The 26,959-nt window shown below is 45.9% G+C and overlaps 1 protein-coding gene across 2 annotated transcripts in view; it reads left to right on the forward strand.

Annotated features, from left to right (window-relative positions):
* FAM107A (family with sequence similarity 107 member A) overlaps positions 1-26,959 on the forward strand; it is a 79,717-nt gene that overhangs the window by 13,834 nt on the left and 38,924 nt on the right. The gene's annotated exons all lie outside the window — the stretch shown is intronic.

Below are 26,959 nucleotides of genomic sequence, written 5' to 3' on the forward strand. Positions count from 1 at the left end.
CCCCTACACAATAAGCCTTTGATGTCTCTGTCACCGTCTCCAGGCTCTTTCTTCGCGCTCTCGAGGCTGGCCAACTACAAGGCTTGCAGGCCTGCGGGGTGTAGCCCACCGCCCTCCCTCCTTCCCTCTCCCCACTGGTAATCACTAGTTGGTTTTTTGCATCTGTGAGTCTGTTTCTGTTTTGCTATATACATTTATTTTTTAGATTCCACATATAAGTGACATTATCGTGTTTGTCTTTTTTTTTTAATCTTATTTTTGGCTGTGTTGGGTCTTCATTGCTGAACGCGGGCTTTTCTCCGGTTGTGGCGAGCGGGGGCTACTCTTCGTTGTGGTGCGCAGGCTTCTCATTGCAGTGGCTTCTCCTGTTGCGGAGCACGGGCCCTAGGCACACGGACTTGAGTAGTTGTGGCTCGCGGGCTCTAGAGCGCAGGCTCAGTAGTTGTGGTGCACGGGCTTAGTTGCTCTGCGGCATGTGGGATCTTCCCGGACCAGGGCTTGAACCCATGTCTCCTGCACTGGCAGGCGGATTCTTAACGTCTGCGCCACCAGGGAAGCCCAAAGCGTTTGTCTTTTTCCATCTGACTTATTTCACTAAGCATGGTGCTGTCTAGGTCCATCCACGTTGCTGCAAATAGCTGAACTGCATTCTTTTTTACAGCTGAGAAATATTCCATTGTGTGTATATACCCCACACCATAATCCATGTGTCTGTGAATGAGTACTTGGGTTGCTCCCATCTACTGGCTATTGTAAATGGTGCTGCTAGGAACATTGGGGTGCATTTACCTTTTCGAATTAGTGTCTTCATTTCTTCCACATACACACCCAGGAGTGGGGTTGCTCAGTCATACAGTTGTTATATTTTTAGTTTTGAGGAGCCCCCATGCTGTCTTCCATAATGGCTGAACCAATTTACATTTCTACCAACAGTGTATGAGGGGAGGGTTCGCTTTTCTCCACGTCCTTGCCCACATTTGTTATTCGTTGACTTTTTGATGATGGCCATTCTGGCAGGTGTGGGGTGTTATCTCATTGTGCTTTTGATTTGCTTTTCTCTTATGATGAGTGATGTTGCGAGTCTCTTCATGTGCCCATTGGCTAGCTGTATATTGTCTCTGGAAAAAAATGTTTAGGTCTTCTGTTCATTATTTGACTGGGTTGTTTGCTTTTTGGGTGTTGAGTTGTATGAACTGTTGTACATTTTAGTTGCTGACCCCTTGTTGGTCGTGTCGTTTGTGGGTATTTTCTCCTATTCAGTGGGTTGTGTTCGTTTTGTTGATGATTTCCTTTGCTGTGCAGGGGCTTTCGAGTTTGGTTCGGTGTAACTGGTTTGTTTTTGCTTTTGTCTCTTTTGCCTTGGGAGACCAGGGGAATATTGCTGTGGTCGTGTCAGGTGGTGTTCTGACTGTGTTCTCTCCTGGGAGTTTTGTGGTTTAGGTCTTGCTTTTGGGTCTGTAGTTCACTTTGAGTTTATTTGTGTTTGTGGTATGAGGGAATATTCTGGTCTCTGTTCTGCATGTGGCTGTCCAGTTTTCCCAGCATTACTTAGTAAGGCGGCTGTCTTGCTCGTGTCCATTGTATATTCTTGCCTCCTTCAGTTTTTCCTCTTTAAAAATGCGTCTTTGATAAATAGTGATCGTTTCAAAATCTACAACTTTTTAGTTGTCTGAAAAGTTTTTAAGTATGTTTGAGCTTTTGAAATGTCTTTTAGTGTAAAAAAACAAACAAAAACAGACACACACACACACACAAAAAACCCCATGAGGGAACACACCCCACTTCATTTTATGGTAAAATAATTTTGATATCAAAGTTCAATAAGGACAGTAAAAGAAAAGTAAATTAAAGGCCAATCCACTCATACACTGACGCAAAAAATATCCTAAGCAGGGCTCCAAAATCCCACAGCCGGGGCCTGGTGGCACTGGAATTATTTTGAGCCCATGTGCTACAGACATCTCCTCTCTGTGGGTCTAGACTGGGCCCGAGCAGGTAAGGGACTCGGGCCTGAAATGACCACGGGCTCCCTCTCTGAATCTTGCCATTCCAGAGCCAGGCCAGAGTCAGTGGAAAGTTCCAGTGGCAGTTTTTCCAGAGATGCCTCACCCAGGTGAACACTGGAGAGAGAGAGAGAAATGTCTCAGGGTGACCTTGCTGGCCCAGTCCTGCCCACTGGCACTGTGAGCCCAGGCCTGCATCCCAGGGGCGGCAGACACCTGCAGGAGCTGCGCCAGAGGCTGTCTGGGTCAGATGTGACATGCAGACCTTGGACTGGCCATAAGGGCTGAAGCTTCCTGCCTTCTGCCCTGCAAAGGCTCCGGCGTCCCAGGGCAAGGACGGGGCGGCCATGGGAGGCCAGGCTCCTTGGGAGGGCAGTGTAAGGACAGTCTCCTGCAGAGAGCGGGCCTCCTCCAAGTTTACCCCCTCACAGGGAGGGAATGGCCTGAGGGTGCCCAACCCTGGGAGGTGGGGCAAGGGCATCCGGGAAGGCTTCCCAGAGAAGGTGCTGTCTAAACAGAGCCCTGGAGGAGTGAGCCGGGCCAAGGGGAGGGTGACAAGTTTCCAGGCGAAGAGACAGAGGCAGAAGCTGGGTAGGGCCAGGGCGGGGGTGAGTGCTGTAGGAGCGAGGACGATGGAGGCCACAGGCCCGGGGAAGCAGGTCAAGGAGCTGGGCGTGGAAGTCTGAGGTTAGCCTGGTGGAGACCGTGTTAGCGCCGCATTATTGGCCTGCGCCATGGAGTCAGGAGGACCTCGGCTGATTCCTGGCTGCCCTGCTCACTAGCTTTGTGACCCTGGCTACCTCCTTGACCTCAGCTTTCCCGCATGTGAAATGGGTTCATAACAGAACCTACGGAACACAGCACTTGGCATACTGTAAGGGCTCAACAAAGGGCTCCTATTTCTGTTTCGTTATTTTATCGGATCAGAGTCGGTCGGCTCCCCCGGGCGGGCTGGCGATATGGAGCTGCCACCATCAGCAGTATGTGTCCTCTGAAGACATAACTGAAGCCCAGGGGTGGAGGCGGTGATGGGGGCAGGGGGGAGAGCAACAGAAACGGACTCCTGTGCTCCACGGATGGCCGAGGAGTCAGAGGAGGGTCCAGCAGATGTGCTTCCTATGGGGGAACAGACTGCACAGGGCTGCTAGTGCAGTCAGATAAACTGACTCCCAGCAGTGCATAAAGATGGGTGACAGTAAACATGAGGGGAAGGAAATACTTGAATTGGGGTTTTTAGTTCTCTTTGTGTTCCAAACTTTCCACAACACTCCATCTTTATCACTTTAAAAAGAGGACTTTGCTCCTCTAATTTAAAATTTTTCTTATTTAATACTCAAATACTGTATGATAGAAAAATCATAAAGTACAGAAAAGACAAAGAAAATCACCCGTTATTCTTCTGTCCAGTATAACTATTGCTGACACGTGGTGCGAATCCTTTCAGACTCTGTAGCTCACGTTGTCACCTGTGTTATAAGCAAGATCTCTTAGGACTTGCTGTCCAGACTGCACAATAGATCACACCCGTCCTTTCCCGTCAGTTCCTTTCTCATGGGTTCATCATGTTCTGCTAATAGGGACCTGCCGCAATGTGCCTGACCAATACTTGATTTGGGGGTATTTATTTGTTGTACTACCACATCCTATTAGATGTATTTTGGTGCATACCGTTTATCCTTTCCTTGGGATAAATTCCACTTTTAGGCCCATGGGTGGGTTTCTGTGAAGTAGGGTACAAAATGCGATGTGTACATGAGGATGTGCAGACTCTCTAAGAAGAGGGAGCATGGCCATGTCAGGTCCTTAAGGGACAACATTTCCCAGAGACAAGAATCTCAGCTGCAGAAAATATAATCTGCAGAATGTGACTTGTCTCATTCTTCATTCTCATACAGAGCAGCTTGGCAACTGGGACCCATAGGGCTTTAAACAACTTCATTTCATGGAAATAATATCCCATTTAATTAGTAATTATTATGTGCCAGGTACCATCTCACAACAACCCCATGAAGTCGGCATTACTGTTATCCCCATTTTACAGATGGGAAACTGAGCTCAGAGAGGTTAGGTGCCTGGCTCAAGGTCACACAGCAGGTCAGCAGTGAACCTAGGAATCAGACCCAGGCAGGCAGCCGTCTCAAAGCCCACTCTCTGAGCCATGGACTTGCCCCAGCATCACTGCCCAGTGTGGCAGTGCTTCCCAGAGCCAGGAAGCAAGCCCTGAAGCAGCAGTTCCCTCGCTTCTCTAGATCAACCTGTCATGGCTCTTTGGGCTGAGTTTCTACCAGGTACCTGCCCATAAAGAGAGGCTGCAGAAAGTTAAGATCTGCCTGGTTGAAGACTATCTGCCTGATCCAGGTGGGCAAATGTTACCATGGCCTGGCTGGTCCTGTTGAAACCACACTAGCTACCCCTCTACCTGCTCAGAACAGCACCCTCTCTGGGAGTACAAGGTTGGCTGTCAAAATTCTGCTGATCTCAGACCAGGAGGGGGAAGTAGAGTGGATGGAGCGGATGCTGGGGGTCTTTGGGCAGAGCCACGTGCTGTTCAGCCACCTCTTTTCACGTTGGGGCTCATGTATGCAGCAGCCCAGACTGAGGACAGCATTGTCGGGCACAAAGCAACCAAGCCCAAATGCTGGGCAAAGGCCCAAGTTTCCTTGAGCGAAAGGAGCCACAGTTCTGCCTGCCACTCAGGGGCCCTTGGAATTTCAGTAAGTCCTCTGGGAACAATATCAGTGATAACTTATTAGCAGTTGGATTTACTGAGCACTTACTATGCCCCACACCTAAACGGGTGACAGGGCTAGGAGATGTCAGAGTAGGGATCTACACAAAGGCAGCCTAAATCCAGAGCCCACAGCTTTCTCCCCCTAACCCTCAGCAAACTCAAGGAACTTGAAAGTTCCAAACTGGGGCTTCTGCCACCAGGCGGTGAGCTCCCTGGGGGCAGGGACCAGGACCTCCTCACCCCAACAGACTGAGCCTCCTGGATGAGGGATCCTGCATTGGATAAACCTGGGATAAAGTCCCTGTTTGCCACCTGCCAGCTGTGTGTGCTTGGGAGAGTTACTTAACACCTCTGAGCCTTAGTCTCCTCATCCGTGAATGGGGACTAGAGATAACCATTTAGTGTGGTGTCTGTAGGCAGCAAGTGAGATGATTCTGCAGAGCATCTGGCCCCCAGTGCTGTGCCTGATAAAAGGAAGTGGCTGTCGTTAGTGCTGTCGTGACTTCCATCCTGCAAGTGATTCAGCTGCTGTTTCCTCAAGTTCAGTACAAATCAGTCTCCACAAGGGAACGGGCTCAGGCTGTCTAGCTCCCAACTAGGAATAATAACGATGTAATAGTCATAGAGGCAGCTAAGATATATTGACCACCCACTGCGTGTCAGGTGCCATTTCTCAGCGCTTCACATATTAACTAGTCAAGACACAGCCCCGGGAGAGGGCAGCAACTTCCCACATTGACCCTCCAGGGAGGAGAGTCAGGGGTCAACAAGCCAGGCCCAGGCCAGCCTGTCTGTGCATCAGGCTTGGGGGATGTCCTGCCAGGAGACTCCAGGCCTCACATCTGTGTCTGAGTCCTGCAAAATGGCTTTCCCTCCCACCAACCCCTCAGGTGGCTCGGGGTTGGGGGTTGTCTGCAGAGGGCTGTAGAGCAGAACGTCGGGGGGTGTTGAGGTAACCCGCTTCTAAGCCACCCCATGGCCTGGGGCAGTGCTCGATAAATACTGGTTGACTAATATTTGTTGACTGCAAGCGAGGGTTCCATTTCTAGAGCACAGGGGCTCAGGGATTGGGCTCTACCCGTCATTTTTTTACATATGCATAGAAAGAAAGACTGGAAGGATATATACCAAATGTTAACCCTGATTATCTTAATTAGGGGTGATGGGATATAATGGTCATTGTGTGTGGTGGTTTTTTTTTTTTTTTTTGCACTTTCTACATTGTTGACAATGAGCAAGTGTTAATTTTATGCTCAGAAGAAAGTAAAACATTTCTGTAAGTTTAGGACTTACCCCATTTTACAGAAGAAATGAAGTCCCAGAAGGGCTAGGCCATTTGCCCAAGGTCACACAGCAAGAAGCAAGAAGGACATGGTGGTCTCTCCTTTTCCCATGACCGTGTCCTGAAAACAGCCCAATCCTGCCAGTTCCCCCAGCTCGTGAGAGAGTCCCCTGAGAGAGCTAGGGAACCCTGCAGATCTCAGGAACGTGGCCAGTGGAAAAAAACGCATGTAAGCCCCCATTCCAGCTCCATGGACTCACTGGTTATTCATAAATAAAAGAATGCCCAGGCTATTCTGGGCACCTGTAATTTTCTACTTGAATAACCAGGGAAGTGGCTGCCTGCCCGCTTCTCTGCCCTGCTCATGGCGCCAGATCGGGGGAAACGCGATCTCCCCTGGCGTAATGGGATCTGGGGCCAGGCCTTGCTGCTGATTTCCTTGCCCTTGCCCCGTTCCAGAAAGCCCTGTTGTCCCCCAGACCCCCATGGGGGGTCTGGGGGAGAATCCAAGCCAGGTTTGGATGCTGTGGACTGGGTGGTTCCTTGCAGGTGTGGGAGGCAAATCCCAGCTCTGCCACTTGGCAGCTGTGGGACGTTGGGCAAGTGACTCAACCTCTCTGAGCCCTAGTTTCTTCATCTGTACAATGGGGATAATGATAACACCTTGCACATTTGGTACAGGTGAGGTGCCTGGCTCTTTGGGTAGTTGTTGTTGGGCTGCTATTGTTACTCCAGGTATGAGGAAGGGGATGTTTGGGAAAGAGACCCGCGTGGGATTCTCGGGCGGTCATCCTGCTCTACTGTTGACCAGCTCTGTGTTCTTAGATAAGTAAATCCCCTTAATTGTTTGAAGCAAAATTATCTTTTCTATATATCAAAGTAATCATGATAAGTACTAAAAATTTAGAAAAATGAAGCAAATTAAGCATAACTCTTAACTGCTATTTATTGAGCATCTACTGTGTTCCAGGCTGGCCCCGTGCTGGGTGCTTTGCGTGCGTTAGCTCTAATTCTCCCAATTCTGCACCTGTTCATAAAGGAAAAAGCTAGGGGCTTGGAGCAGTGATGTGACTCACGTTAAGGTCACACTGCTGGCAGGTGAGGCAGAAATAAAACTCAGATCTCTCTCCAAATTCCATTGTACTGATTTTCTATTGTAGTATAACAAATTACCACAAAATCGGCAGCTTCAGACAGCACACATTTATCACAGTTTCCACGGGCTGGAGTCGTGGCCTGCCTTAGCTGCATCCTCTGCTCAGAGACTCACAAGGGGTTGGTCAGGCTGGGCTCTCATCTGGAGGCTTGACTGGGGAAGGATCTGCTTCTGAGCTCATTCAGGTTGTTAGCAGAATTCATTTCCTGTGGTTGTAGGACAGAGGGCCCCAGATGTTTGCTGGTTGTTGATCGGAGGCTCTCCTCAGGTCCTTGAGGCCACCCACAGTTCTAGAGGCTGCCAGCAGTTCTGGCCATGTGGGCATCTCAACATGTCTGCTCACTTCATCGAGTCAGCAAGGAGAATCTCTTTGTCAGTGCGTGCTAGCGAGACACACACACACACAGTACCATAATTATGAGAGTGACATGCCATCACCTTTGCCACAGTCTATTGTTAGAATCAAGTCACAGGTCCCACCCACACTCGGAGGGAGGGGATTACACCAAGGTGTGAATACAGGAGGTGGGATATCTCATGTTTGAATTTTCCCCACCCATTTCCTCAACCCCACCGTCCAGGAGAAAACTCAGAGCTGGCAACTGTGAGGTTACTTTCACATTGCCAACATCTAGTCATATGCTGGACCAAGAAAAGTGGCCTTTGTGGGACAATGGCTCATGACATTTAAGAAACACCTGAACCCCAACCCTTAGTACCACGGTCCCGAGGCAGAGCAGAAACGGACAGGACGTAGTGCTCAATCTCGGAAAACTTATCAGACGGTTGGAAAAATGTACCAGCCAAGTGCTCTTTTGGTTGCAGGAGCCCTGAGTTAAAAGGGAAGAAGAGAGAATTTATCAGCTCTTATAGCAGAAAGTCCAGGAGTAATGGCTTCAGGCAAGGCTGGATCCAGGGTTTTAAATTAGGTCTTCAAAACCTAGTTCCTCTCTTCCTCATGGCTTCATTCTCCTTTGGTTGATCCCATTTCGGGGCCAGTCCCCCCTCACAGAAAGTCGGAGCTGCAGGCTTATATCATTCTTATAGCTAGAAGGGATACACAGGTATGGGGGAGAGCGTGGCTTGTGACAAGAAGTTGTGGGAAATGAAATTGAGACAGGAGGTTGAAATGTAGAAGGACGGAAAGGCAGACAGAAAGACTAGCCTTGACTCTGTGGTCCAACATTTTCCAGGGTGTTCCACAAGATTTTAGTAGGGATTCGATGAGCTAAGGGTTTTGGGGCCAGCAATCTGGGTTGAGTCTGGTTAAACAAGTTTCTTTGCTGCGGTGCCGCTACATGTTCACGCTTGCAGCTGTGGGTCTTCGAGAGCAGAGCTGTGGGCTCCAGCATTCCCTAAGGTGCAGGTCTTCATTCTGCATTTTGAGAAGTGCCGCTGTGGGTCACAGGGCGCCACTGAAGGCAGCAGAGCAAGAAAGGAAGTCAGCAAAAGTGTTCTGGGAAGAAAACAGTGGAAGCCCCCTTGGAGATGACTATACTCATCCGTGTGAAGGGTGAGGATCAGCCAGACCAGGGGGTCAGTGGCAGAAACAGGAATAAGGTACACGGTGAGAAATGGGACATAGGGGAATATATCAATGGGCTCAGAAAACGCTGTTTTGGTGATGGTGACAGTGAAATTTAGTTTTGATTTTAGCTTTCCCACTGAAAGCAGGGGTAGTACTGGGACAAAACATGGGCTCTGGAGTCCAGAAAACTAGTTTCTGGCTCTAGCGCTCTGCCATTTGGGAAAGTTACTGCACCCATCCGAACCGTGGTTTCCTCACTTGTTAAATGAGGATGGTCAAGTCCTTTTTCTCAGGGTCCTCATGAGCATTCCAAGATAAACGTAGGGAGACAGTGTTCAGCTGTGAGTTGGACTTCTACTTCTGGTCATGATGGAGAACCTGGTACCAGACCAGCACAAAATATTGTAACACTTGACAAAATAAAAGGCAACGGTTCTCAGGCAGTGGACCACAGGCACTGTGATTCTGAGGGCAGGGAAACTCACAAGGTGGGTCCCTCATCCCGTGGACTTCCATTCTGGGACAGCTTCCCAAGCACGGCACAGTGCAAGGGAACCCACACAGAGCACAGCAGTCCCTCTGAGTGCGGGAGGCATTGAGCAGAGTTTGGGACCACTGGGGCAACAAAAGGAGGAATGTGCAGGACAAGACACTGGAGAGGAGGGAGCTGCATAGCCAGGGTACCTCAGAAGTCTTTAAGGGTCTCCCAGGACCCACAAGTCCTTGCCCAAAGGCTGGGCTATGCATGCACAGAGTGGGACTATCCAGGGTTTACCAGAGGGCAGCTGGTAGGGGGTTGAGACCACACTGAGATACTACAGGTCAAGCAGTGCTGGGGGCCATTGGAGAGACCTTAATCCCAGGCATCAAGCTGAGACATGAGAAAGGCCAAGCCCTAGAAGTGAGGATCGTACTCTAGTATAAAAGCTGCTCTAAACCAGCCCGAACAGAGCCTAAAGCCAAACCTTTCAAGATCCTCAGAGGAGGGAGTTGGGAGGCAAGTCCTTTCAAGTTAGGGAGGCTTGGGAAATAGCTCGGGCTTTGCCCCTCCCTAACAGTGTAAAACCACACCCACGGGACTTCAAAGTGTTCAAGCAGTGATCGAGCTGCCTGCTAAAACCAAATGTAACACTCTTCAGAAGAAGAAAACAGAACCCAGAGTCCCTACGACACATCACACATGCATGTGCACAACGCCCAGTAAGCAAAGTTGTCTAGACGCACAAAAGAAAAAGCAAGCAGTAGACACGGCTCCTGAGGCACTCCAGAAGTCAGATTTAGCAGGTGAAGACCCTGAAGCACCTATTCCAGGGTCTGGCGCACAGCAGATGCCCAGTAAATGCAGCTGCTCTTCTCCACTTGAGCAAAGGAATCATTTGGCCCCCAGAAAGCTTTGAAACCCAAGCGTTAATAAAGGGAAATGTACCAAGTCTTCATATACTGAGTTCCTTCTGTGTCACCATACAGGGCTTGGGGTGGGAGGGCTGCCTCGTGCAGTAATGAGAGAGATGAGTTGTGACCCCGCCACTAACTCAGTGTGTGAGTCCCTCAATGCCCTGTGCCTCAGTTTCCCCAGTCATATAATGGGCAGGGCAGGCAGGTCATCTCAAAGGGCCCTTTCTCTCCAGGATTCTGAGTTTGTCTGGCACAGGAACTGTTTTCAGCCAGGACACACCCTGAGCTAGGGCCAGGAAGAACCAGGTAGAGAAGGAATTGGATCTATTCCTAATACCTTGGGGGAAACACGTGCTGGGATATCTCTCCCAGGTGCAATAACTTGGGGCTGTGGGCAGAGCCTGGGCTCATTTTCCAAAGACATTTCTTGAGAAACGTCTCCTAGCAACCAGCTCTACTGATACACAAGCTTCAGGGACCTCAGCAGGAACACAAAGGCTTTTTGTGGCTCCCTTCTTCAAAAGCCCAGGTTAGAACTGCTTATCGGCCAAGATGCTAATGTGAAGCACAGGGAACAGATGGTGGGGGCACTTGGTGGGGCAGGGGATATAGGGAGAGTACCCACCCACAGCCTCAGTCCCCTTTCCCTCTATGAAATTAGCAGCAGTCTAGTTTTAAGGCTCAGAGCTAGGACTTCAGATCTGAGTTCAAAACCTGCTTCCATCTCTTATTAGCTGGGTAACCTTGGGCAAGTTACTTAACCTCTCTGAGCCACAGTTTCCCCATCTGTAAAATGGGGATGATGATAATAATATGTAGGAGGTTAGTGATCACCCACATCCCCTTTACTGGCCCAGCATACCCATCCCCCAGCTGCTGCGAGCATTGGCTGCTGACAGCTGCTCTCTTCTCAAAACAATTGCCCCTGGCTGATGGGAGGTACCTCACCCGGAGATACTTGGGAGGTTGACCCCATCTCCCTGGTTATCCTTGCCCATTGGCCTCAGCCAATGACAAACTGATATGGGGGGATAAAAGCCCAGTGTCCTTGTCTCAAAGTGGGACGATGCTGTGGTATCATGTCCAGTCCAGAACTCTCCATGGGGTCAGGCTGAGACTAGACTTGAGCTGAACCAACAACTTTGCTTAACTTCTCCTGCCCTTACTCTTTTGCAGACTTCCCATGAGAACTCTCCCTCAACAAATCACTTACACAAAGTCCCCATTTCAGGCTCTCCTGGGAAATCCAAAGACATGAGAGTACCTATGTCTTAGGCCACTGTGAGGATCCAGTGAGAGAATGTGTGTGAAGTACCAGCCAGTGTCTGGCACGCAGTATGTGCTCAATAAATGGACATCATCATTCTCTTCCTCTTGTGTTTATTATAGTAATTAAAGACAGTCCTGGGATCAGAGGGGGTTTCTAATGTGGACAAGAGCTGGGGACCATCTTGGTAGGTGGGATAATTGCATTCAGATTGGCTAATACACTTAGAGCAGTTATTAGCTTTCTTTGTTTCCTAAACTAATATTAACAATTTATTTGTTCTATTATAAAAACAACACAAGTTGATTGCAAAAACAAACAAACAAAACCCTCAAGGAAGCAGAGAATTACAAAAACAAATTAATGAGTAAATAAAATTCCCTACCAGTTGAGTTTAATCACTGAGGACATATTCATTCATATCCTTCCAAACATTTTCCACATAAATTCACATAATATACATATATAGATACACACATATACAAATATCTAAACATGCAAACATATCATACTGATATGTGTGTACATATATAACACTAAACCTATAACCTAACAGTGCATATGTAATAATATACACTTAACCAATTTTGTTATCAAAAAATGGTAATCACAAATACTATTCTACAACCTGTTTTTTTTCCACTTGATTTTCACATATAGGAAGTGGGTCTCTTCCATGTTAGTAAACACAGATCTACAGCATCAATTTTAGCCACAGATTGTTACATTTTATGGGGATAACACAGCTTATTTAACCAGTCCCCTATCTAGACATTTACCTCGTTGCCAATTTTTTTTTTACTGGTACGAACAGTGCTGGTAAATGCAAATCCTTGACCGTGTTTCTTTGCGCATGTGTTCAGTTACTAAAAACAATTCCTAGGAATGGAATGGTATAGCTGTTGGGAAGCACGTGTTTCCCCGCAGGAGGACTGTACTATAACTCCCTGCAGGAGTGTACCAGCGCGGCCATTTCCCCACGTTAGGTATCTAGCAATCTCCAACACTAGGTATCATTTTGTTTTAATTTTTGCCAATCTGATAGGTGAAAAACAATACTCCATTGTTGCTTGAGTGTGCATTTCTTGGGTTTCTGGAGAGGCCAAGTATCTTTTCTTACGTCTGTGGGCCATTTGGATTTCACTGGCTGACATGTGCCATTGTCCAGTCCTTGGCGAGGCCCTTGCGGGTGTCTCCTCTCTCTCCCCTTCCCCACCCCAAGCCACAGGCTCAGTGGCTCCCCTGGAGTGTGATTTCGTAAGCAGCAAAGCCCTGCTTGCTACAGGATTGGCCTCCCAGGGAAGTTGAGTCCTCATCCTCAGATCCCCCAGCCAGCCAGAGCTGGGATTAGTGGGGTCCAGTTCCTTGACCTCCAGGTGCCCCCTCACAAAGTCCCCTCTCTTGGCCCTGTCCACATCCCTGTGCCAAGGAGATTTTAGAAACCAGATCTGCTTAAAGAAAAAATCTTTTCTCAAATTCCAAACCCACCCAGCAAATGCATTCCAGGGGTGATTATTAGCATGACTTGAGGAGTCTTTTCAGAACATTCCTTTAGAGTCCAGTGCTCCTGGGAGGTTTAAAATGAGATTGCACATATGCCAAGGTCTATCACCATTGAAAATACCCCAACTGTTAACCTAGGGATTCTACTGGTAAAAATGCTCACATGTGTAAAATGCTCACAACAGCAAAATAAGTGGTAACATCCTAAATGTGCACCAGTAAGGACCTGCAAAAAGAGTTACAAATGACATTTACCAGGAAACATCGTGCAAACAGTAAAATAATGCAGTGAAACTGAATGTGCTTGTGTGGAAAGATGCCCTCAAGACGTGGTAAAGTGAGAAAAGCAAGTTACAGAAGAGTGTGTTTCATGTTTGCATTTTTCAAAAGGAGAGATCAGAGTTGTAGATGTTTATGGAAGTGGAGACGATTCTTGGGTGGGCGGGTAGGAAACTACTTAGAACACTTTCCATTTAGGAGGGAGATTTGGTATTAAAATATTTGGAGATTTTTAGGTCACACTTTATACCCATCTGCATTGTTTAAATTATTAGCATGCATATGCTCTACCTTTATATAATGAAAAAACTTAAAAGTTTAAAAGTGAGCCTATGATCAATAATAATAGTTGTGATGATAGTACGACTGTTAAATAGCTTATCGAATGCCAGTTATGTGCCAGGTACTGTGTATTCTCTCATTCACTCTTAAAACCAGCCCTATTTTCATACCCATTTTATACATGAGGAAACTGAGTCCTAGGTTAAGAGGCTTGTTAAGGCTACATCTGATTACAAAGCCCTGGCTCTTTCCTCAGGGTGTGGTTCTTGTGTCCTGAGACCTCATTGTGTGTGGGCTTTGTCAGGACCTCTGCAAGTGGGTCCCTCCTGGTGGGCTGGATGGTTTCCCATAGGGGCAGCTGCTCTGTTATCTATGCCTGTGCTCTGCAGCTCTTCTCCTTCCCCCACCTCACTCCTTAGAGTTGGACTGTCTAATGTAGGTTACCTAAATTAATGAAAATAAGACTAAAACTTCATTTCCACGATGGCACTAGTCACATTTCACGTGGTAAACAGCCACGTGCGACTAGTGGCTACCATACTATCAGCACAGATATGGAACATTTCCATCACTGTGTAAGACTGTACTGGATAGCACTGTCTTATCACAGGTTTAGAGTCAGGTAGACCTGGGCTCAGCCCTGCTCCTCCACTTACTAACGGGGTGAGCTGAGCAAGTTATCTAACCTTTCTGAGCCTCAGTGTTCTCATCTGTAAAATAGGATGGCAATATAGCTACCTCACTGGGCTGTTGCAGGGATTGAGCTCATGCCTGTTGCACGGTTAGCCCAAGCCCTGTCACATGAGCAGCTTAAAGGGTATTGAGGAAGGTAGAACTCTGCAGTCAGACAGTTGCATGACCTTGGGCAGATCACCTTGCTGCTCTGAGCCCCTGCCTCCTTGCCTATAAAACAGGGTGGATGGCACCTACCCTGAAAGGCTGTTGTGAGCGTTAGCACATATAGTCAGTGCCCAGGGAAAGGCAAGGCCCTTCTCCCCTTTCTGAAAAGGGGTTTCTTCTGTCAGGTAAAGCATTCTCATGAGACCTGGAAATAAAATATTCCAGAAGAAGGAATCCAGAGGCCAATGTACCAACAAAGGAAGGTTCAACCCTCAAAATAAAATGATCATGCGATGCTGTTTTGTCAGCTATCAGATTAGGGAAGGGAGGAAATAGTTTGAACTTTTTATTGAAAAATACATAGAGAAACTGCACTATCATAAGTATACCACTCAATGAACTTGGAGAAACTGAAAATACCTGTGTAACCGCTACTCAGATCAAGAAACAGAATGTCAACAGCATCCCAAAAGCCCCCTCGTTCCCCTCCCAACCACTGTCACCCCCCATAAAGGTAACCACAATCCTACCTTCTAATACCATAGGTTAGTTTTTAGTACACAAACGTAGATTCATAACACCTAGAGTTCGTGTGGGTGAGACCATCCAGTAATCTCAGACACTGATGATGGGCATTTGAAATGGTACAGACATTCTGGAGGTGGTACCAAACCAAAATTTGGGTCCACTTGCCAGCTCGCGCAGTAAAGCCAATCTACTGACGCTGGGTTGTGGTGAAGGAAAGTGTAGTGTTTATTGTAAGGTACCATACAAGGAATCTGGAACAGCTAACACTCAGAAAGCCCAAACCCTCTGATGGGTTTCACTGAAGGATCTTTAAAGGCAAAGTGGGGTGGGGAGGGGGGCGGTCCCAGGGTATGTGATCAGCGTGTGCCCAGTTCTCTGACTGCTTGATGATGAGGTAAGAGGGAGGTGTCACAGGAGTCAACATTACCAATCCTTCGGCTCTGTAGGTCTGGGGGCTATGTGCTCATTGTCATTAGGTAGTTAATTTCTTCGATTTGGTGGGGGGTTTTAGCATCTGTAAACAACTCAGGAAATGTGCATCAGAGACTATCATCTAGGAACTTCAGAGAGGAGCTAAAGCTGAGGATATGGGCGGGTGGGGAGTCTGTCTTAGGAAGGCCCCACAGGGTCCTGCTTGGTTACAATTCCCCCCTTTTCTTTGATACTCCTCAATCCTGAGGAGGGGAATGGGGCGATGACTGCTATGTCTACTTCCTGCTGAACAGGGGTGAAGTCAATTTTTCAGGATTAGAGAAGGGAAAGTCAGTGACTTCCATTTCAACGAATTCTAGAGTCCCAAGCTTAGCATCAATATTTTATTTTGAAAACATTATCTCTGTTTTTGATGGCTTTGTCATAGCACCCAGACATTTGAAAATTAGTAGACATATCACAATTAGGGTAATGATCAAAATGCACCCTCGTAGTATTTCCCAAAGGAGTCTTCGTGTTCCATATGGCAACCAGGACAATAAGTTATGGAGTGCGTCCTCTCTACAAATATCTTGTAACCAAGCAGCCTTTTGAATTCTGTTTACTTGGGTTTCAGTTTTTCCAGGGGTATTAATATATACCTAAAGAATCTAGTGCCTTCTGCTGGGAATCTATAGCTTGAGCTCTCTTGTCACTACTATGCTCAAAGTTAAGCGAAAAGTTTCATGGTTATAAGAGGAGACCTTCAGACAATAAGGTTGCAGTTGGCAGCAGCTAGCAAATATTGTTTTGAGAATGACTGATGGTGTCCTTAGATCCCATACAGTTCAGAAAATTCAAGTTCTCAGCAATACACAAACATGTCTGAAATCACATCCACAATGGCCACCTAGCTTTATCTTGGATGTCGGAACAAAAGTTATTCTACTTTGACTTTTAAATGCATTCTCCTCCTCAGTGGCCAAACCAGATGTACAAAGTGTGTTTAATAAGCCACAAAATAGGCTACTCCGGTCAGTAAAGTTTAAGTTAAACCACGTATAAGCCAGAAGGACATCCCCATACCTCAATATATGAAGATTTTCCCCTCATTTCCCCTTTTGATTGCAGATCTTTTTTTTTCTTTTTTTAATTTGAAGCAAGTTTTATTTATTTTTTAAAAGTAATTTTTATTGGAGTATAGTTGCTTTACAACGTTGTGTTAGTTTCTACTGTACAACAAAGTGAATCAGCTCTATGTATACATATATCCCCTCTTTTTTGGATTTCCTTCCCATTTAGGTCACCACAGAGCATTGAGTAGAGTTCCCTGAGTTATACAGTAGGTTCTCATTAGTTATCTATTTTATACATAGCATCGATAGTGTATATATGTCAATCCCAATCTCCCAATTCATCCCACCACCACCCCTTCCCCCTTGGTATCCATACGTTTGTTCTCTACATCTATGTCTCTATTTCTGCTTTGCAAATAAGATCATCTATACCATTTTTCTAGATTCCACATATATGTGTTAATATATATTTGTTTTTCTCTTTCTGACTTCATTCTGTATGACACTCTTCTCTTTCTGACTTACTTTGCTCTGTATGACAGTCTCTAGGTCCATCCATGTATCTACAAATGACCCAATTTCATTCCTTTTCATGGCTGAGTAATATTCCATTGTATATACGTACCACATCTTCTTTATCCATTCCTCTGTTGATGGACATTTAGTTGCTTCCATGTCCTGGCTATTGTAAGTAGTGCTCCAATGAACACTGGGGTGCATGTGTCTTTTTGAATTGTTTTTCTCTGGGTATATGTTCAGGAGTGGGATTGCTGGATCATATGTTAGTTCTATTTTTAGTTTTTTAAGGAACCTCCATACTGTTCTTCATAGTGGCTGTATCAATTTACATTCCCACCAACAATGCAAGAGGGTTCCTTTTCTCCACACCCTCTCCAGCATTTATTGTTTGTAAATTTTTTGATGAACCCCATTCTGATCGGTGTGAGGTGGTACCTCATTGTAGTTTTTATTTGCATTTCTCTAATAATTAGCGATGTTGAGCGTCTTTTCATGTGTTTGTTGGCCATTGGACTGCAAATCTCTCGACAGACCAAAGTATTTGGCCCCTGATGCCATGGTGGCCCACGCCTGCCCTGGGTCCATCACGTCCCTCAGTGATAGGCCTTGCTAGGCCTACTTTTTGTTTACATATATTTGCCCAGTTATCCACGTTGCGGGGGGGAAACTAATCAGACATAGTAAATAGCTCAGAGGTATGTTAACAGGGGAATATTACATAGGCTATACATTTTATCAATCATACCCAATTGTCACACAAGCATTGTGCATGTGCTTTCAGCAATAGACTTAAAGCAAGCCGTGTTACACATCATGAGTAGTTATACTCTGTGACAACACTACTTCCCCTGATAAACACTGAGGACAACAGTGTGGTTAAAAGTAAAACAGTAACTTTCAGTGTTGATAGGGAGACAAACATTTGGTAAACAGTTCAATTAGATTGGTATGATAGGTCTTACAGGCCTGGTCCAGACTCCTGGGTCAGCTGCTCACCACTGCTGTCTTCTTCTCATCCTGGTGTGGATGTCTGTTGGGGTCAACAGTCCCCTTGGCAGACCAGTGCAATGCAGAGGCTCTTCTCAAGTGGGAAAATATGAGTCCAAGAGTCAATTCCATTTAGCTTCACTGCACATGGGCTAGTTAAAAATACCTGACAAGGGTCCTGTTATCTAGGTTGGAGAGAGTCCTTTATGATTCCCCTTCCAGCATGCACAGTCCCCTAGCTGCAAGTCATGGGGCATCCAATACTCATCCAAAGATAGACTGCTGTGATGAGCTTCAGGAACAAACTTAGAGTAGCCTCTTAGTAACTCAAGCAAACTTTACAATAATAAAGCAACAAAGAGTCATCTGGGAAGTGAGTCTTAGGCAGTAAATACTGACCTCAATTAATAAAACTAGAATATAATGTCCATTGAAACATAATCTTTTTCTAAAATTACCCTCATTTTTATCAATATGGCCGAGTTAAAAATACTTTGTTTACAAAATAAGTCTGGTTAATTGATCACATAGGCTCTTTTAAATTGGCTGTGCTGGAACTTTTCATAAGGAATTTCAGATTGAACTTTGAAAAGGCCAGGAAAGCCACACCAAGGGCTTGTCACATATTTTATCTTACAGATTTGGGTGAATTCCTCCCTTTCCAAGGTCCCGAAAACACTTTGAGATTCTTGCACCCGTTAGGAGGTAGCCTTCATTATTTACCTGATAAAGCTTCTGGGAACCTAAAGAGTTTTCCAATTTCTGGAGGAATAAGGTAGAGAGAAAAGATAAATGTTTCAATTCTACTTACAAAGGTATAATTGACCAAGTTGCTACAAGTCATAATTAGCTTAAGGGGAAAGGTCTCCTACATTTGGAAAACACATTAAAAGCCAGTAGTATTTCAGACAAAACCAAAAAATTATAACCACATTCTTGAGTTTACCTAATCCCATGTAACTAATCCTTTTTGCTAGGTTTTATGAAATCAGAGTTTCCATTAGACTTTTTAAGTTTCTTACCCAAGTTCAGCAGTATGATCTGTAAGTTATCAGAAATGTGTACTCATCAGAAAGTCCTTTCTATGAATCTTCTTGAAGATGAAGCATTTTTGCAAAGCATCAGCTTAACTGACTGAATAACAATACTTAAAAAGACAGGGTTAAAGATCTGATGACAATGTTATTCACAAAAGAAGCATAAACAAGTTGCTGTGACATATAATATTTTAAGGTAACTAGGTTTATGACTGATAACATTATACCAGGACATATCCAAATTTCATAAACTTTATATGATTTCTAGAATGTCTATATTAATAACATTTACCTATAAAGTATAATAGGAGGTTTATCAGTCATTTGACAATGCTTTCTGTGTAATTTAACATACCAAAGAATCCTAGTTAGTTTAATATTTCTCTCTGAGATGACTTAGGGGCCCTCTGAAGCATCCCAAAGTTAGCTGAGGTCAAAAGAACTTTAATTAGAATTTGATAGGAAGTTTGTCAAAAACATCAAAAAGTTTCAAAACACTTGGTCAAATAGGATCAAAGGTCACTGTGAATATTTATTCACTTAACCGAAGTGACAAAAGATTTCAAAAGCAGGTACAGATCACTTAAAGGCAAGAAAATTCATACAATCTGTTACCAAAAGTGACATTCTAAGAAAACTTTGTTCTCTTAACTGAGAGAAACCAAATCTAGTCCTGCACGAGCCTACTTTTAATAACAAAATCCATTTACCTAATTAAATTTAATCTAATCCCAGTCCGACCATGCACAAAACTCCTTTTTCAGGGCTCCCTTTCTACAAACCTTCCATAACTTTCTGTACCCATATTAGCTTGTCCCTTATTTTTACATCCAAAAACAACCAGCTCTAAAATAAAATTACCTTTTTTTCCCCTTTGACAAAAATGTATTTTCATTTTTCACACCTTCTTTAACTGAAAGTATACATCCTACCTTCCTGGAATACTGAAATATTTCCTTTATTATTTTAGTAGCTTTCATTACATTTATTATAATTTAAAATCTTAATCTCTAGCAAACACCAAGAAGCAAGCAATTTTTAAAAATGTTATTTCCAGTGTACTTTTTTCTAAAATTAATTAATTAATTAATTTTTGGCTGTATTGGGTCTTCATTGCTGCGCGTGGACTTTCTCTAGTTGTGGTCAGTGGGGGCTACTCTTCATTGCGGTGCGTGGGCTTCTTATTGCGGTGGCTTCTCTTGTTGTGGAGCATGGGCTCTAGGCGCGTGGGCTTCAGTAGTTGTGGCGTGTGGGCTCAGTAATTGTGGCTCGCGGGCTCTAGAGTGCAGGCTCAGTAGTTGTGGTGCACGGGCTTAGTTGCTCCGTGGCATATGGGATCTTCCCAGACCAGGGCTCTAACCCATCCCCTGCATTGGCAGGCGGATTCTTAACCACTGTGCCACCAAGAAACAAGCAATTTTGAACTGTCATACCAGCACTTTCTGATCGGGACTTATGAACATATTCCATAACCTCTATTTGAAATGACCTAGATGTTCAATGAATTAACGAACAATGAATGTTCGTTATTTAACTTAACTTAGCAAAACTTAGGTTACCGAAAGTCTGGAGAAAGTATTTTAGATAGACATACCTACAACATAATTATTCCTAAAAAGAAAAAGTTCACCTGAAAACTCTTAACTCATTTACCTTTATTTTATAACTTATGAAACTCATAGCAAGTTAATATTCTGACAAACTCTGTAACAAAAATAACATGAACTTATTGGCCATTAGTAAACCTAGGAACAATAAAAGTAAGACATGTCTGTATTGATTAAATGAACAAGTTTAAACTAGCTTTAATATCAGATACCAATTTCATATTGAATATTTCCTAGATCATGTGAAACTGAAACTTTTTCTGGCCAGTTTCTGTTATAGTTAGAAGTATTTAATTTGTAAGAGCTTACTAAGTCAATTAAATGAGCTCATTTACAAGTTAATTTTTACATAAAGACAGAACCAGAGATCTCACAGTTTTTCTGCTTCAGATTAAAAATACCTCTCTTTTTCCCCTTCAGTCTCAGGGACTACAGATCAGATAAATTCCTGAGAGTCCAGGCAGAACATTTACATTTTAAAGGCTTAGGGAGAGAAATGCAAGTTCCTCATAGAAAACAAGCTTCCCCTAACTGCATATGCAAAAACCCGTCATCATGGCCATTTTCAGGGATTTTTTCCCTCCGTTTCCAAATACTCAATTCAGTTTAAACAAAGAACAGTAATCGACAATAATACATCTTATTCACTCACATGCACATGCCTCACTTTCAGAGGAATATGAATCAGCATTCAAGTTACTAGACCCTTTAATGAAGGTCAAAACCAGGAAGAGAGAACAGGATTTGGACTCAGGTACCAAAATACTCATGCACACACACCCAAGATAAAAGTCAAAGCAATTCCAAAAGGCTCACTTTCATATAATAGCAGAGCCATTAGGGGCCACTGTTCTCTAGATCTCAGGGAGTACTGAGGCCAAACAGAGTTACAATTTAAAAAAATCATTTTCTTTCATTTATGGGAGCATAGCTGAAGGTCTTCCAGTTTTGCAAAATCCACCCTAGGGGCACTATGAGATAGAATAGTTATGCTTATCCATACTTAATTATTCATGGCAGGTGTTCTCAACACTCAAGCAAACCAACCAAAGCAATGCAGAATAGTCTCTCAGGATCACAGTTCTTTAGCCCCAGAAAGGGAGATTCCCAACCGATGCCCCATCAGTCAGAGACAAAGCCAAATGACTGTGCTTGAGTCCGAAGGGGAGAACCCCAGCCAATGCCCCGTCAGAGATGAAGCCAAAATGACCAAGCCTTAGTCCAGAAGGGAAAATCCCAACAAATGCTCTGCCGTACGCAAAACCAATGCAATAGGGAAGAACACCCTGGTGTTGCCATATGCGAGCCCCATTACTTACCAAAGATGTCTCAACCCGGCTGGCGGCAAGTGCTCAGGTCTGTCCCTGAGACACAGGTGCTCAGGCAGCTGCTGGACAGGACCCGGGAGCCACCTGTCAGGGCACGATATGCCACAGGGGAGACATCCACTCAGGACTACGGCCCTACATTGGGTGCCACAATTGTTACTGAACCAAAACTTGGGTCTGCTCACCAGCTCGCAGTAAAGCCAATCTACTGATCCCAGGCTGTGGTGAGGGAAAGTGCAATGTTTCTTGTAAGGTGCCGTATAAGGAGTCCAGGACAGCTAATGCTCAAAAAGCCCGAACTCTCTGATGGGTTTCACCAAAACATTTTTAAAAGCAAGGTGAGGGAGGGGAGTCCCAGGGTATGTGATTAGCTCATGCGCAGTTCTCTGACTGGTTGATGGTGAGCTATCAGGGCGGTGTCACAGGAGTTAACATTATCAATGCTTAGGCTCCAGTAGGTCTGGGGGCTACAAGCTCATGGTCATCAAGTAGTTAATTCCTTCCGTTTGGTGGGGGGTTTTAGCATCTGTAAAACAACTCAGGGAATGGGCATCAGATACTATTATCTAGGTACGTCAGAGAGGAGCTAAAGCAGAGGATGGGGGGCGAGGGAATCTGTTCCAGGAAGTCCCCATAGGGTCCTGCTCGGTACAGGGGTAGTTTGGTGGCATCTGCTAAAATTTAAAATATATGTACCCTTCGGGCCAGCATTTCTACGTCACAGTGTCCGCCCTAGGGAAACACATCCATGCACATAGAGGCAAGCACAAGGATGTTTGGAGCAGAATTATTTGCAATAGGGCCAAACTGGAAACAACCTAAATGTTCAACTAAAGGGGATTTGTTTAAAAAAAAATTACGGCATCATGCTGTACTGTATGCTGCGGTAGGTAAAAGAGGAAAGTGGATATACATATATTAAAATAGAAATATCTACAAGACATATTGTGGAGCTTAAAAAGCAAGCTGCAGAAAAATGACCCAAACACACATACGGCGTCAAAAACAGTGATAACTCTGGGGAAGGGGTGACATTGAGGCTGAGAGGGGATAGAAAGGAGAAATGTTTTAAATTTATATGCATTGGGTTGTTCCAGATGTTTAAAGCAGCAATGGATTTATATATTGCGGGAACTATTTTACAAGCTTTTAAGGCAAATTAAACAGCCCACCTGCCAAGTGCAGGTGAGGAGAGGAAGGTACTGGCCCAGTACCTCAGCCTGGTTCCAGGAGGGCAGTGCTCTGGGTCTCTGAGGCCTGAGGGGCTGGAATGAATGGACAGTGAAGAGACCCTGGAGGCTGCCTTTGATGGAACCCAACACCAGTGTGATGTAAATGGACCCCTGGAAAGGAACAGGTCCCAGGGTTTCACACCTTCTCCAAACAGTGCCCAGCACTTTAAAGGAAGGATGGCTGGCTTTGATTCTCTCTGTCCCTGGGGATGGAAGCGAGAAGCAGCAGGTGTCACCTCACACAGCTCGGTGGCTTTTAGACAGTGAGGCAGAGGCTCGTGGGGTGTGGGGCGTGCTGTGAGCCCTGTGTTTATGGGCTCAGGAATGGGGAACGGGAGGAGGGTGGGTAGGAGCCAAGGGTCACGTTAAAAATACTCCACCTTTGGGGCTTCCCTGGTGTCGCAGTGCTTGAGAGTCCACCTGCCGATGCAGGGGACACGGGTTCGTGCCCCGGTCCGGGAGGATCCCACATGCCGCGGAGCGGCTGGGCCCGTGAGCCATGGCCGCTGAGCCTGCGCGTCCGGAGGCTGTGCTCCGCAACGGGAGAGGCCACAACAGTGAGAGGCCCGCGTACCGCAAAGAAAAAATACTCCACCTTTAAGAATCAGATTGGTGGGGAGGCTGCTCCAGCTGAATCCACGCAGAAGGGTTCCTTAACCTCTCTGAGCCTCAGTTTCCTTTTCTGTAAAGTGGGTTGCAGGCTCTTGCCCACACCCCGCCCCCCCGATTTGTGAATGTGGCTAAGGCCGCAGGCTCCCGAGTCAGACTGCCTCCAGTCTAATTGCAGTGCTGCCACTGCCAGCTGTGTATCTTAACCTGTCCAAGGCTGCAGCTTCCTTCCTGATCCACCAAACAGGACCCCAACTCTTCCCTAATCTCAAAGGACTATGCATGATGAGATTTAAGTGAGACCACATCGGTAAAGTCTTAACACAGTGCTCAGCTCTAGGACGTGCGCAAACATTTGCCACAGTCATTAAGGTGGTTTTTCTTTACTAAGCACCTGTGTGCCAGGAAATGTCCTGAGCATCGAAGATACACGCCTGAATAAGTCACAGTCCGTGTTCTCATGGTGTTTCCAGTTTAATGGGGGCTAAATAAAGACATGCAGAGACACACCTCACTGTGATTCACTCCAGGCTACAAGGACAAATACTCTGAGGTCCTACCCTCATCTCTCCTAAAGTCAGAATTCAGGCCCTTCTATGTTTCTCTAAGATGCCATTTTGGCAGTTTGCCCCCTCCTCTCCCCCACCAGTCCAAAGGCAATACGTCAGCAAAGATCCAGGCGGCTTTGCCTTGGCAAGTGGAGCGTTTTCTTGGTCCCCGAACTCCAGTCACTTCAGGGAGAGGACTCTTCTGGGGTCACTGAGTTTTACTGAACACAAGTTGGCCTGACTGCCAACAAATCTTTCATGCAAGGGGGGTTGGCGGGCGTGCAAGGGACAATTCTTTGAACTCCAAGTCCAGGGAGCTGCTCCTTAGGAGAGTCTGGCTTTGTAATGCTAACGTTGCCCTTGGGACCCAGCCTCACTTCCCTGGTGTGTGTGGGGAGATGTGAGAAGAAGCTCAGATCCCCCTCCAGGCCTCTGGAGCATGTCCTTTTTCTTTGTCCCAGAATTTTCTTCTACAGATGAGGTTACTTGTCCTCTTACTCTTTTTGTTTAAACCATGAAAGAGGCTTGGCCAAATCCCAGACACCCTCCCTTTTCTATGCCCTCCTTGGTGGCAGAGCTCAAAACTGGAGCACGCCGGCGGAAACATCAGGACCCCAGGCCCTTCTGTCCACCCCGAGTAATCCCTGGGCAGGCAGCAGGGGGCCTCCCTCATTCCAGCCCTGATTAACTCACTGTGGAATCACCCACTTTCCTCATAGAGCCCGGGGTTCCCAGTGTGGGTGCATTCATTCATTCACTCATTCACTTCATTCATTCTTTTAATAAATCATTATTGGGCATCCAATCGAAGCCCAGCTTTGGATCAGGCCTTGGGGAGACAGCTGTGAACAGGTTCCAGCTCCCCCTCAAGGCGAGTACAATCTGGTGGAGGAGACAGGGCTCAAACAATCACAACTGAGTGGTGCCTATTAATATAAGGGCAATCTGGGGTGCTGTGGGATCATGTATGTGATCAAGGGGGACTTCCTTGAGGAAGTGGCATTTCAGCAGAGACTTAAAGGATAAAAAGGAATAGCCAGGCAGAGTTGGGGAGTGCCCCCTGGGTAGAGGGGCAGCTTCTGAAAAAGTGGGGAAGTTAGAGACAGCATGGCTTTCAGGGAGCCCAAGTGGTTCCCGGTGGCTGGAGTGTGGGGTGTGAGGGAGGCGGCCCCGTTTCCTCGCTGACCTTCCCTCCTATCATGGCCCCTGCGTTCCCTCCACTCCAGCCACTCTGGCCACCTTGCTGTTCCCTGAACTTCTGGCACACTCCAGCCTCAGGACTCTTGCTCTAGCTGTTTCCTCTGTCTGCGACCTGCTTCCCCAAGACACTTGTGTGGCTAACTCCCCGGCTTCCTACAAGTCTGTGCTCGCATCTCGCCTCCTCAATGAGGCCCCCCCAGCAGTCATTTATTACCGCGCACTGCCCCCATTTACCACTTCCCACTCCTCTCCAACTCTAACTTTCCTTCTTTCCACGTACCTATCACCTTTTAACACACCATCTACTTATTCATTATGCTCATTGTCTATCTCCCTCGCTAGAATATCAGCTCCACAAGGTCAAGGAGCTTTGTCTATTTTCACCGAGGCATCCCAAGTCCTTGAACATGTGGAGGAGCAAATAAATGGGATTTGAGAGGCTGGCAGGGAGGGGACAGGCTGCAGAGGCCTTGAAGGTCAGGGGGAAGGCAGGTGAGTTTGATTCCAAGTGCAAAGGGAAGGAACAAAGTGTGGTTTGAGTAGGGCCGGATAGAGTCTGTGTTACATTTTAAAAGCTTGCTCTGGAATCTGTGAGGAGAATGGTTTGAAGGAGGGCAAGCTACTGCAGACATTCAGGCATGGGGTGGGGAGGCACGTGGGCTAGGGTGGGGGCATTGGAAGAAGTGGGTGGGTTGAAGAGATCCCAGGAGGCAGCTGGGTGAGCTGAGGACTATGGCGTTGCAGGAAGACAGGGCAGGGCAAACCCCAGACTCCTGCCTGAGCCGCAGGGCTGGAATGGGGCCACTTGTTAAGATGGGAGGACAGAGGGGGAACAGGCTGGGGGCTGGAGTTGTCAAGAATTCCATTTGGGCTCTGGTGAGTTGGGCCTATTAGACTTTCAAGGGGAGATGTCAAGTAGCCTGTTGGACAAAGTTTAAATAAGCTCAGAGTGAAAGTCTGAATTCGAAATAAACATTTGGGAATCATTGGCTTAGAGTTGCTTTTCAAGTCATGACAGAGTAGAGGGAGAAGAAAAGGTGCCTAAGAAATGACACTGACCCTGAAGCCTTCTGAAATTGCTCTTGAAGCATGAGGAGTTTGCCAGGAAGGCAGGGAAAAGGCAATCCAGGTAGAAGAAACGGTGTGGATGAGATCTCACATACCAGAACGTGGCTCTCCGTACTCTTCAAAACTGTCAAGTTCATCAAAAGCAAAGAAAGTGAGAAACTATCACAGACAAGAGGAGCCTAAGGAAATAAGACAACTAAATGTAATGTGGTATCTTGGATGAGATCCTAGAACAGAAAAAGAATATTAGGTAAAAACTAAGGACATCTGAATAAGGTCTGGACTTTAGTTAATAATAATGTTATAAGCGATATCATATGATATCACTTGTATGTGGAATCTATAAAAAGGGGGTACAAATGAACTTATCTACAAAACAGAAAGAGTTACAGATGTAGAAAACAAACTTATGGTTACCAGGAGGTAAGCAGGGGTGGGATAAATTGGGAGATTGGGATTGACATATATACACTACTATATATAAAAATAGATAACTAATAAGGACTTTCTGTATAGCACAGGGAACTCTACTCAATATTCTGT

The sequence above is a fragment of the Orcinus orca genome, chromosome 10, assembly GCF_937001465.1.
Source record: "Orcinus orca chromosome 10, mOrcOrc1.1, whole genome shotgun sequence".
Lineage (NCBI taxonomy): Eukaryota > Metazoa > Chordata > Mammalia > Artiodactyla > Delphinidae > Orcinus > Orcinus orca.